Source organism: Larus michahellis, chromosome W (assembly GCF_964199755.1).
Source record: "Larus michahellis chromosome W, bLarMic1.1, whole genome shotgun sequence".
Classification (NCBI taxonomy): Eukaryota; Metazoa; Chordata; class Aves; order Charadriiformes; family Laridae; genus Larus; species Larus michahellis.
The window spans coordinates 8410137-8423050 of NC_133929.1; the positions used below are offsets into that span (position 1 = coordinate 8410137).

General features: G+C 45.6%; 1 non-coding gene across 1 annotated transcript; it reads left to right on the forward strand.

Annotated features, from left to right (window-relative positions):
* Window positions 1-8846: 8846 nt before the first annotated feature.
* Window positions 8847-8976, forward strand: LOC141735694 (small nucleolar RNA SNORA47). The gene has a single exon (XR_012584819.1). It is a non-coding gene; the product is annotated as a small nucleolar RNA SNORA47 (small nucleolar RNA).
* The last annotated feature ends 3938 nt before the right edge of the window (window positions 8977-12914 follow it).

Below are 12914 nucleotides of genomic sequence, written 5' to 3' on the forward strand. Positions count from 1 at the left end.
GAGAAGGGAGCTGATGATAATCGATCCTACGAGAAGGAAACACATGCATGGGAAAAGGGAGCTGATCCTACCAGAAGGAAACAGATGCATGGGAAAAGGGAACTGAAGATCATCGATCCTCAGAAACAATTGTCAGAAGGAAACGCACAAATAGAAGAGAAAAGGGACTAATGACAATCAATCATCATAAACAATTACTCTGCCTAAAAGAGTGAATACGTATGCAATATTGAATGTATATAAGACGTGGGTGAAGTGTTAGCTGGTGTGCCTCTGACTTGAGTCATGCACCCAGCGCTGTGCTTTTGCTTTATTGACTTTGTCCCTATAATAAAATAAGTGCCATTTCTGTTTAAGGGATCTGGCTGTTTATTACAGAAGTAAAGAGGGCATGAGAACATTACATTGAATCATGAAGCAAGAAAACTGCATTGAAACAACACCATTAGCATCATGCAGTTAAGCATTCAACAGCCGGAAATTCTGATAAACGTTCAGGCAACTCTAGTTCTTGCATTTCTGAACCACTTGAGTACAATGTTAACAACGTACTTATCATGATGTTTTTCTGTGTTATATAAATATCAGAGTGCTCAGATATGTTTTGGTTACTATCTATCTCCCATTCTGAGGATCTAGGGCTGGGGACTTATTTCTCATCTTATTAATACTAGTGTAAATTCCGAGTAACTGCATTGAACTTAGAAGAGGCGCTGTCATAAAAAATTGATGCAAGCATCAATGAAATTATATCCTATTCTTACATAATGAATTGTCCTGGCTTGAGGTAAAACAGAATCAATTTTCTTTTCAGTAATTTTACTTTTCAGCTAAGCCTCTTCTAGCTGTGAGAAATAAGTTCCGGTCAGAATGAAATAGGCTCAGGCAGAATCCTCTGTGAAGCACATTTTTATTCACGTTCTTGCAAGTAGGCACACTTTCAGTTCTTGAAACACACCTTTTTATTTCCTAATCCCGGCCGAATTTTTCCCTCCCCTGTTTCCCATTGGTTAGGTAGTCCAGGGTTCACAGTCTGTCCGAGGCGCCTAAAATCCTTCCCGCATGTCCTGCCTCTGTTTACTTCTCTTTATGCTACACCTAAAGGGATTATCTGACTAGTTTATTTCTTTCCTTTTTGGTAAAAAAATTGCCCAATGTCATTAGCCCTGGTTAAATGTTTGACTCCCCTTCTAGACACTAATCCAGTAGGAATCAGTTTGTCCTTTTGTCTGTGTGATAAGAGATGTTCTACAAGCCTTTGCTGGAGCCTGTCTTAGTCATTCCCTTATCATGTCACCTCTGATGGAAACGGCTTTTCTCCTCTGCAAAAGCAATACCTGCCTTTCTTACATAGCTAACTGCACTCTCTGAAATTAACGGCATATTTTTCAGACAGTGTCGGCTTCTAGCAGAGATAATGCCTGGAATGGTATGCAGAGAGGCTCTTGCTTATACTTATTGCTATAACAACCAAGGTCAGCTAACTTTGTTGTGTGCCCTGTTGGAGGGTCGGAAGCAGAAGAGCATAGAGGGGTAGTACTTGTGGGGAGGAGAGGACAGGACAGGTGACCCAAAACTGACCAACAGGGGTATTCCATCCCATCTGCATCACGCTCAGTGTAAAAGCTGAGGGATCAAAGGGTCAGCTCTCTCTTTCTTCAGTGGGTGGCATCCGAGGAACACTTTGTCTGTTCGTCTGCCTTTGATCCCAATCTGAGCATTCCTGACTCCAGATTCGGAATTCAGCTCCCGTCTGTCACCGAGTCCAATCTGGGACTTCCCCAGTGCCTGCTGGTGGCGTGATCGCCATCCTGGGAGCTTGATATGGCTTTGTATATATTGTATATATATTCCTTATTTCCTTTTTATTTTATTATTAATATTTTCATTCAAGTAGTTTAGTTCCTTCTAAACTCATAAATCTCTTTATCTCTCTCCCTCCTCTCATTGGAGAGAGAGGTGGGGGAGAGCATCTGTCATTCATCTCAGTGGCCAATCCGGCCCAAACCCCGACAAATTTATTGGTGCCCAATGTGGGGCACGAGCGGGGCTTGACCAGGGCTCTGATAGATTGCCTGAATAGTTTGAATTTCAGCTTGCTCGGGGAGAACAGACAGCTCACATCATATCGTTCTTAAGCAAAATGTTATATCATGCCTTTAGAGAGATTAGTTTTAAGTTAATTGATGCAACGCTGCTTAACCTGCCGAATATGTTGCATGGTTTATTTGCTCTTTGTGTTTGTATGCGGTGGTTTAAACGTGCTATTTTGGTGTGGATTGGCATTCAGATGTATAATATGATTACTTGGATAATGGTTCTACCTGCATATCTCAAGCATCACATGATGGATTCTATTACTAATTGCACTTTTGGTTTTACAGGGGGAAGATTTACTTCACCCTTTAATGCTTATGCCAAAATGACACCATCAGAGCTAGGGGATGGAAACCTTTTGGGCTGTTTTGAAAATGAATGTTACTTTCATAATATCATTATTTTGTTGCTGATTTTCCTGAATGTGATGCAGGGGTGGTCTTTTATTAAACATCAGTGCTGGAGTGGGTATCATGTAACATGCGCTGCTGCTACTCAGTTCCCAAGAGCCACACCACCGCCTGCACCAGCACAAGCCACTTCCCAAGTTACTCCGCCATTGGCACCAGCACCAGCCACCCCCTCACCTGCACCGGCAAAAGCCACTCTGCTGCCCATACAGGCACAATCCACTCCCCGCCTGTACCGGCAAAAGCTATTTCACCGCCTGCACCAGCGCCAGCCACCTCCCAATCTGTTCTGGCACAGGCTACTCCCCCGCCCGTACCAGCAAAAGCCACACTGCCGCCTGCACCGGCACTAGCCCCTCCAAACAGTATGAAGACAGTCTCTCTCATCCCCTCACTGTGGCAGCTGTGGAAAAACTGTCTGAGAAAACCGTGAAAATGACTGAGAAAACCGAGAATAATTGAGAAAATAAGCAAGAGAATGGCTGAGCAAAATGAGAAAATGACTGAGAAAATGACTAAAAAAATGAATGAGCAAAACGAGAAAATGGCTAAGAAGTATGAGAAACTGATAAACTGTTTGAAAAACTGGCCGGGATGGTGGAAAAATCCCACTCTTCCCCTGAACAGAACCATGTCACAGCTGTTAAGAAAAGACACCCTCCTACGAGACCAACTCAAGAGAAACAGAACCTGTCCCGAGATATCCTGTGGCTTTGCCTCTGCAACTATGGAGAGAACATGAGGAAATGGGATGGACAAACGACCTTAACCCTACAGGCACGAGTACATGAGTTGCAAAGTAAAACAAAGAGAAGAAAGAATTCTTCCAGGAGGATGGCTGCTCTGACCTATGATGAGTGATCCTCTGGTCCGGGTAGGAACTCATCTGCTAATTGTAGGTACTATGCTCAAGATTAGAGGGGCCCTGCCTCCAGCCAGGAGGAGGAGAGGGACAACAGAGTTTATTGGACTGTGTGGATTTGATGGCCTGGCACATTAGAGCCACAAAAGTATAGAGCCCTTGTGGACACTGGTGCACAGTGTACCCTATTGCCATTGAATCATAAAGGGGCAGAATCTGTCACTATTTCTGGAGTGAGAGGCAGATCTAAACAACTGACTGTACTGGAGGCCCGAGTGAGCCCAAATGGGAATAAATGGGAGAAGCACCCAATTGTGACTGGCCCAGGTGCTCTGTGCATCCTCTGCATAGACTACCTTAAGAGTGGGTATTTCAAAGACCTGAAAGGGTATGGGTGGGCTTTTGGTATGGCAGCTGTAGAGACTGAGGACACTACACAGCTGTCTACCTTACCTGGCCTTTCAGATGACCTTTCTGTGGTGGGACTGCTGAAGGTTAAGGAACAGCAGGTACCAATTGCCACTGCCATGGTGCACCAATGACAGTATTGCACCAACTGAGACTCCCTGATTCCCATCCAGAACCTGATTCGTTGGTTAGAAAGCCAAGGAGTGATCAGCAAGACTCCCACACCCTTTAAAAGCCCTAGATGGCCAGTGTGAAAGTCTGATGGAGACTGGAGATTAACAGTAGTCTATTAGGGCCTGAATGAAGTCACACCACCACTGAGTGCTGCCAGACATGCTAGAACTCTAGTATGAACTGGAGTCAAAGGCAGCCAAATGGTATGCTACAATTGACATTACTAATGCCTTTTTCTCTATTCCTTTAGCAGCAGAGTGCAGGCCACAGTTTTCTTTCACCTGGAGAGGCATCCAGTACACCTGGAATTGACTGCCCCAGGGGTGGAAGCACAGCCCCACCATTTGCCATGGGCTGATCCAGACTGCACTGCAGAAGGGTGGAGCTCCAGAACACCTGCAGTACATTGATGACATCATTGTGTGGGGTAATACAGCAGAAGAAGTTTTCAAGAGAGGTAAGAAAGTAATCAAGATCCTTCTGAAAGCAGGTTTTGCTGTAAAAAGAGGTAAGGTCAAGGGACCTGCATGAGACATCCAGTTCTTGGGAATTAAGTGGCAAGATGGGCGTCGCCAGATCCCAGTGTATGTGATTAACAAAATAACAGCTATGTCCCCACCTACTAAGAACAAGGAAACTCAAGCCTTCTTAGGCATTGTGGGTTTCTGGAGAATGCATGTTCCAGGTGATAGTCAGATTGTGAAACTTCTCAATGAAGTGACTCGAAAGAAAAAGGACTTTACATGGGATCCTGAGCAATGACAGGCCTTTGAGCAAATTAAACAAGAGATTGTGCATGCAGTAGCCCTTGGTCCAGTCCAAACAGGATGGGACATTAAAAATGTGCTCTACACTGCAGCCGGGGACAATGGCCCTACCTGGACCCTCTGGCAGAAAGCACCAGGGGAGACTTGAGGTCGACCCCTAGGATTCTGGATACAAAGGATACAAAGGCTCCGAGGCCGAGTATACCCCAACTGAGAAAGAAATCTTGGCAGCATATGAAGGAGTCAGAGCTGCTTCAGAAGTAATTGGTACTGAAGCACAGCTCCTCCTGGTGCCCTGATTACCAGTGCTGGGCTGGATGTTCAAGGGTAAAGTTCCTTCTACTCATCATGCCACCAATGCTACCTGGACTAAGTGGGTTGCCTTAATCACTCAGCAAGCTCGAATAGGAAACCCCAGTTGTCCAGGAATTGTAGAAGTGATCACAAACTGGCCTAAAGGCAAAGACTTCAGGATGCCACCAGAGGAGCTAGTGACTTGTGCTGAGGAAGCCCCACCATATAATGAACTCTCAGATAATGAGAAACAGTATGCTCTGTTCACTGATGGGTCTTGTCTTATTGTAGGAAAGCATCGAAGGTGGAAAGCTGCTGTATGGAGTCCTACACGATGAGTCGCAGAAGCTGCTGAAGGAGAAGGTGAATGGAGTCAATTTGCAGAAGTAAAAGCCATCCAGCTGTCTTTAGACATTGCTGAATGAGAAAAGTTCCCAGTCCGTGCATTCCTGACTCCAGATCCAGAATCCAGTTCCTGTCCATTGCTGAGTCCAATCTGGGACTTTCCCAGTACCTGACAGTGAAGTGATCATCATCCTGGGAGCTCAATATGGTTTTCTATTTATTGTATATATTTAATTATTTTCTTTTTAGTATTTTATTAATATCTTCTTTAAAGTAGTTTGGTTTTTCTTTTGAACATGGGTCTTTCTCTCTCTTCCTCCTCTCCCTGGAGGGAGAGATGGGGGAGGGTATCTGTCATTCATTTTAGTGTCTGGTCCAGCCCAGGCCACAACATAGCTAAATAAAACAACCTGATGATTTAAAGGAAAAATAAGAGCTGGGGAGGGAGAAGAAAGTGATGGCCTGCAGGGGGAAAAGGTTGAAGATGAACAGATGTCAGTGCAATACTCAAGTTGCTATAAATTGTAGTCTGATCACGTACGCAGACTTTTTAGTCTCACAGCCCAACAGTTGAGGTTTGGCCAAAGTATATTGTCTGCAGTAGCAACCAGGCTTGACCTAAGCATATTAAGACAAGGCAAGTCTGTTGTCCCAAATCTGGATTCTTCACTAGGTGTGCAATAAGCTAATCCACATACAGAGTCAAGATATTTGTTTATTGTATGTCTGCACAGAGATTGGTGCTAGGTGGTAACTCCACAAAGCTAGCACACCTTTTAAGAAATTAGCCAGGTTTTATATACCAAATAATAACAAAGAAAAAAACACAGTGAACGATGAGTCAGTCATGAAAGCAGAAATTTACCATTCTCTTATCCCCAAGACTCCTATTGTCTTTGTTTGAGAGCAGTTTGGTGCTATCAAGGTCTGATGACCTGGGGCCAAGCTCTTGTCCCTGGGGCCATCCCCACTGGAGTGAAACCTAGAGTTTTTGTGACTGTTAACCCTTTTCTTTCAACATTAAGTCTACCATCATCCTTGGTTAGAAAAGGGAGGATACACTGAGGGTGAGCAGAGGGAGGCTGAGGAGTAGGGGCTGTAAGACATTTACAACAGAAGGGCAGGGAACGGCACATTGAGTCAGTTCTTCACGAGATGAGGTGCTCTGCTGGCCCATGAATTGGCTGAGGCTACTTCTGTGCTGGCTCCTCCCTGGCATTTCTTTCACAGGATCCCTCCTGAGACTCCACCCATTCTTTCTTAGGATAATTTCTGATCCTAAATGTTCAAAAAAGTCATTTAGATGTATTTTTAAAGTAGTATCTATGGGTCTCATTTTCTTTTGTGGCTGTTTGGCCTCTGGTCATGTTGTCCTCCTGTGATGGATTCCCTACTGTAATAAACAGCCAGATCCCTTAAACAGAAATGGCACTTATTTTATTATAGGGACAAAGTCAATAAAGCAAAAGCACAGCGCTGGGTGCATGACTCAAGTCAGAGGCACACCAGCTAACACTTCACCCACGTCTTATATACATTCAATATTGCATACGTATTCACTCTTTTAGGCAGAGTAATTGTTTATGATGATTGATTGTCATTAGTCCCTTTTCTCTTCTATTTGTGCGTTTCCTTCTGACAATTGTTTCTGAGGATCGATGATCTTCAGTTCCCTTTTCCCATGCATCTGTTTCCTTCTGGTAGGATCAGCTCTCTTTTCCCATGCATGTGTTTCCTTCTCGTAGGATCGATTATCATCAGCTCCCTTCTCCTATGCATCTGTTTCCTTCTCTTAATCACTTGTGGGGTCTTTTGGAGAAGTTCTCTTTTGTTTCTCTCGGATGTTTTTCTTCAGGATGTTTTTCTTCATGATGTTTTTCTTCATAGCTGCTGTTAGTTGTTATCTTTGAGGTTTCTCATGTTTCCTAATTTACTAAAGGTTAGTTATCCTTATAAGTCAAATATTTATAGCCTTGTTATTATGGCGAAAGCCAACAATACCTTCACTATTTTTCACACCTACTCGTTATGCTCCTGCCAAGCTGCAGGGTAGCACATCAGTTGCCAACTCAGGGTAACATCCCAATTCTTTGCCTTTACCGGAGCTCCCGAGCACACGGCAAGACTGGGCAGCGCGCGCGCGGCCCCGGCGGGAGGCAGGCAGGGAAGAGGAGGTGCAGAGGAGGTGCAGAAGTCTTAAGACTGAACGCGAAGCGCGGAGTCCAAGCCGCGGCGGCGGGCTGGGCGGGCCGCGCGCCTCCCTTGGCCGCCCCTGCGCAGTGCCGCAGCGGTGAGAGCGCCGCGCCGGCTGGTGGGACGGGACGGGACGGGACGAGACGAGACGGTATGGTACGGTACGGTACGGTACGGCGGCGGACACGGCGGGGAGGTAAAGGCCGCTTGTCGCGGGCCGGGTTGGCGCCGGGGCCGCGCGGCTCCCCTGGACCCGAGTTGGGGCTGAGGCGACCGGCTGGCTCGGCGCGGAGGGAGGGAAGCGGAAGGAGGTGCTGCCGTGCCCGGCCCGCTGCCCGGCCTCCCTGTCACAGAGCCGTATGTGCGCGCAGTAAGGGCCCCGCCGGTGGGACGGCCAGGTCCTAACGCTCTCCCCGCACCTCCGCCTTAACCAAGGAGCTTGAGGAGCAGCAGCAGAGACAGCGTGTGCCCTGTTTGCAGTGCTGAAATAACACTAAGACACTTCAGCACAAACGGATGCTAGCGGATGGTGCCCTGCTATAGCGTAGGGCTGTACCAAGATTAATGCTAGCTGTGCGACAGAAACCGGTATGCAGGCATGGATGAGGAAAAAAAAATCCACATTCTTTGATCACAAAGATATGCAGCACATATAAAAAGTCCATATAAAACAAAATCCGTCAGTATGCACATGTTCTCTTAAATGCATCTTATTCATAACAGGATGCTATTTTTGACATCTCTTCCTGCTGCTATGGATTTATCTACTGGCTGAAAGCCCATGTCAGGTACATTTGATACAGCCAGTTGCAGCAGCAAAGGGTCCATTCTTCCTAGAACAGAAACTCCAGTTTCATCTACTGTATGTTTTATAAAAATATTTCATATGTATACAATAGTTCAGAGCCCCTGTTGTCATAGATTTTTTTAGTCCAGTGGTTTTCACACAATGATGAATGTACTCTGTGTTTTTACTTGCCTGCTGGGTTGTTCAGCACTGAAGATACGAACATATCTACTCTTCTTAGTTTATTTTTAATTTCAGAAATACGTTTGGTAACTTGATGCTTTGCAAAATTCACTATTAGGACTACAGAAAATAATTTGTTTATATAAACTGACTAATGTAATGTTATTCTTAACAGTTAAATATATAACAGATTATATACATTCATTAGCAATATTTATACATACACAGTAAACTGCTAAAACTTTTGACAGTCGATGTATAGAGAAGCAATTTTGCCTAAGTGATAAATATTAAGTAGCATAAGTTGGAAAAGACAAAAGGATGTTTGGAGGACTGAGAAGGTAAGACAGTTAAAACTTTATGCTATATCTTACTGGTTACAGCCTCCAAAATTATAATAGTGCGACAGCAACTCATGTTCCCCTCCTCACATGATGGAAAATGGTGCTGCATTTGCACATAAGGCTTGCACACCATTGGTAGCTTTCACCTAACTCATTTGTACTTAAAACTGAGCATTTCATGGCAATCGTGAATAAACATACAACAGAGGAAAAGGCAATATGATACTCTGTTAGTAGAGTTTGGGGGATTTCCTTTTTCTTCTTTGTTTGTTTCTGATTGCTTTTAAACCACTGATCAAAGCAAAGGTATCATATTTAAAAGATGTTTTGTTTGATTTTCCATGAAGTATTGTGTTAAAAACACAGTTGAAGAAAGTTCCTGCTCGTGATGAGAATCACTTTCAAGTACTTAAATTTGAATATCCTTCTAAATTCCATTAATTTCTTATTAAAAATGTGTTTTAATAAAAGCATAAAGTCCACAGAAAACCAATGAACATAACATAATTAATCTTGCATAATTTTTTCCACAAGTGTATTTTACATATCACCAAACTTAAGTCAAATAAATTTACCCACATATTACTTTTTTTTTTTTAGGGAAAAAAACCCCAACCATACTATCTGCTCTTTGGCTCAGCTCTGGTTAAGACAGATATCAGAAATGAAATCCCGTTACAGTTATTGTTAATGGGAAGGTTTTGATAAGATTCACAGTTCCTAGGTTCCTCTTAGAATCATGGAGCTCCGCCTGGGGATGGATGAGGAGCTGACTGAGAGTTTATGGGTCAGGATTAAAGGGAGGGCAAGAACAGGTGATGTTACAGTGGGGGTCTGCTACAGGCCACCTGACCAGGACGACAGAGCAGAAGAGGCCCTCCATAGACAGATAGGAGCAGCCTCACGTTCACAAGCCCTGGTCCTCATGGGGGACTTCAACCACCCCGATATCTGTTCGAGGGACAATACAGCAGGGCACAAGCAATCCAGGAAGTTCCTGGAATGCGTTGATAACTTCCTTCTCCAAGTGATAGAGGAGCCAATGAGGAGAGAAGACATGCTGGACCTTGTTCTCACCAACAAGGAGGGGCTGGTGGGGAATGTGAAGCTCATGGGCAGCCTTGGCTGCAGTGACCATGAGATGATAGAGTTCAAGATCCTTATGGCGGCAAGGAAGGCACACAGTAAGCTCGCTACCCTGGACTTCAGGAGAGCAGACTTCGGCCTCTTCAGGGATCTTCTTGGTAGAGTACTGTGGGATAAAGCCCTGGAGGGAAGAGGGGCCCAAGAAAGCTGGATAATATTCAAGGATTACCTCCCTCAAGCTCAGGAGTGATGCATCCCAACAAAGAAGTCGTCAAGTCGGGAGGCCTGCATGGATGAACAAGGAGCTCCTGGACAAGCTCAAAAGCAAAAAGGAAGCCTACAGAGGGTGGAAGCAAGGACAGGTAGCCTGGGAATAATACAAAGAAACTGTCTGAGCAGCCAGGGATCAGGTTAGGAAAGCTAAATCCCAGATAGAATTAAATCTGGCCAGGGACATCAAGGGCAACAAGAAAAGCTTCTATAGGCACGTTGGTGACAAAAGAAAGACTAGGGAAACTGTAGGCCCTCTTTGGAAGGAATCAGGAGACCTGGTCACCCAGGACACGGACAAGGCTGAGGTACTCAATGACCTTTTTGCCACTGCCTTCACCGGCAAGTAACACCACCCAAGTTGCAGAAGGCAAAGGCAGGGTCTATGAGAATGAGGAACCGCCCACTGTAGGAGAAGACCAGGTTCAAGACCATCTGCGGAACCTAAAGGTGCACAAGTCCATGGGACCTGATGAGATACATCTGTGGGTCCTGAGGGAACTGGCAGATGAAATTGCCAAGCCATCATGTTTGAGAAGTCATGGCAGTTCGGTGAAGTTCCCACTGACTGGAAAAGGGGAAATGTAACCCCCATTTTCAAAAAGGGAAAAAAGGAAAACCCGTAAAAAAGCCGGACAGTGGCGGCTTACGACTGATTACAGGCAATTGAATGCCAATACTGCACCTTTAACTGCTGCTGTACCGAATATTGCATAGTAACCCAAATCCAGGGAGAGTTTCACACATAGATGGCCTGTATCAGTAAAGCCGTATGAACAAATGATGACAGCCTGTTCACAATGTCATTTACTATACTTAACAAAGTATAGTTGGAATGCCTCGTCTGTCACCACAAGCTGTTATTCCACCATGCCCTGCTGTCAGGAAGCAGCAGAAGGGAATAGCAGCAGACCAGGTGGAGGAACGGGATATGCAGAGTGTAATTTGCATCCATGTGTAGTGGCGTTAAGTTTGAAGGAGGAGGAAGTGGTAGCTGTCACCACAACTGGCCAACTATCAGACAGACCTCTTGGTGAATTGTTCAGATGCAGGTATAGGGTCTCAGCCCTGCTCTTGTTTGATCTCATGACAAAGCTAAATTCTGGACAATCAGTACCCCTGAGCCTGCCCCTTTGCTGCCCATGTTCTTGGTGGGCTCTTGACATGGACTGATGAGCTGCTGTCACAGCTGCCTCTGTCCATCCTCCTTGGTCCTCTGGGATGGGGTAGTTGCACTTGCAAGTGTAGGTGGCATCCCAATCCAGCTAAACAGAAAACAGATGCCTGGTTCCTGCACCTTCTGTATTAAAGGGAGGGGAGGACTTCAGTCACAGGGGTGTTTGCCACCAAAAGGCAGGGGATAGTGGAAGGAAGGTGAAATGGCTTGTAGGAGGCATGGACAGCAAGGCTGCTGAAACACGGACTGTTTGGCTAAGGGCAAGATGTCCAGGAGAGCTCTCCTCCCCACACAGTTATCACAAGCCCAAACCTGCATGAAAGAAAGCGCCACTGTGCGTGCAAGGATCACCTCCTCCAAGCTCAGGAATGGTGCATCCCAAGAAAGAAGTAGTCAGGCAAAAATGCCAGGAGGCCTGCATGGATGAACAAGGAGCTCCTGGACAAGCTCAAGAGCAAAAAGGAAGCCTACAGAGGGTGGAAGCAAGGACAGGAAGACTGGGAGGAATACAGAGAAACTGTCCGAGCGGCCAGGAACCAGATTAGGCAAGCTAAATCCCAGATATAATTAAATCTGGCCAGGGACATCAAGGGCAACAAGAAAAACTTCTACAAGTATGTCAGAGATAAAAGGAAGACCAGGGAAGATGTGGGCCCTGTCCGGAAGGAGACAGGAGACCTGGTCACCCAGGATATGGAGAAGGCTGAGGTACTCAATGACTTTTTCACCTCGTTCTTCACCAGCAAGGGCTATAACCACACCGCCCAAGTTGCAGAAGGCAAAACCAGGGGCTATTAGAATGAAGAACTGCCCACTGTAGGAGAAGATCAGGTTCGGGACCATCTGAGGAACCTGAAGGTGCATAAGTCCATGGGACCTCATGAAATCCATCCATGGGTCCTGAGGGAGCTGGCAGATGAAATTGCCAAGCCGCTTTCCATTATATTTGAAAAGTCGTGGCAGTCTGGTGAAGTTCCCACTGACTGGAAAAGGGGAAACATAACCCCTATTTTCAAAAAGGGAAAAAAGGAAGACCCAGGGAACTACAGGTCAGTCAGCCTCACCTCTGTGCCTGGCAAGATCATGGAGCAGATCCTCCTGGAATCTCTGCTAAGGCACAAGGAAAATGAGGTGATCGGTGACAGCCAACATGGCTTCACCAAGGGCAAGTCATGCCTGACAAATTTGGTGGCCTTCTATGACAGGGTTACAGCGTTGGTAGATAAGGGGAAAGCAACCGACATCATCTACCTGGACTTATGCAAAGTGTTTGACACTGACCCGCATGACATCCTGGTCTCTAAATTGGAGAGACATGGATTTCACTGCTGGACCAGTTGGTGGATAAGGAACTGGCTGGATGGCCCCACTCAAAGAGTTGCTGTCAACGGCTTGATGTCCAAGTGGAAACCAGTGACGAGTGACATTCCTCAGGGGTCAGTACTGGGACCAGTGCTGTTTAACATCTTTGTAGGTGACACAGACAGTGGGATTGAGTGCACCCTCAGCAAGTTTGC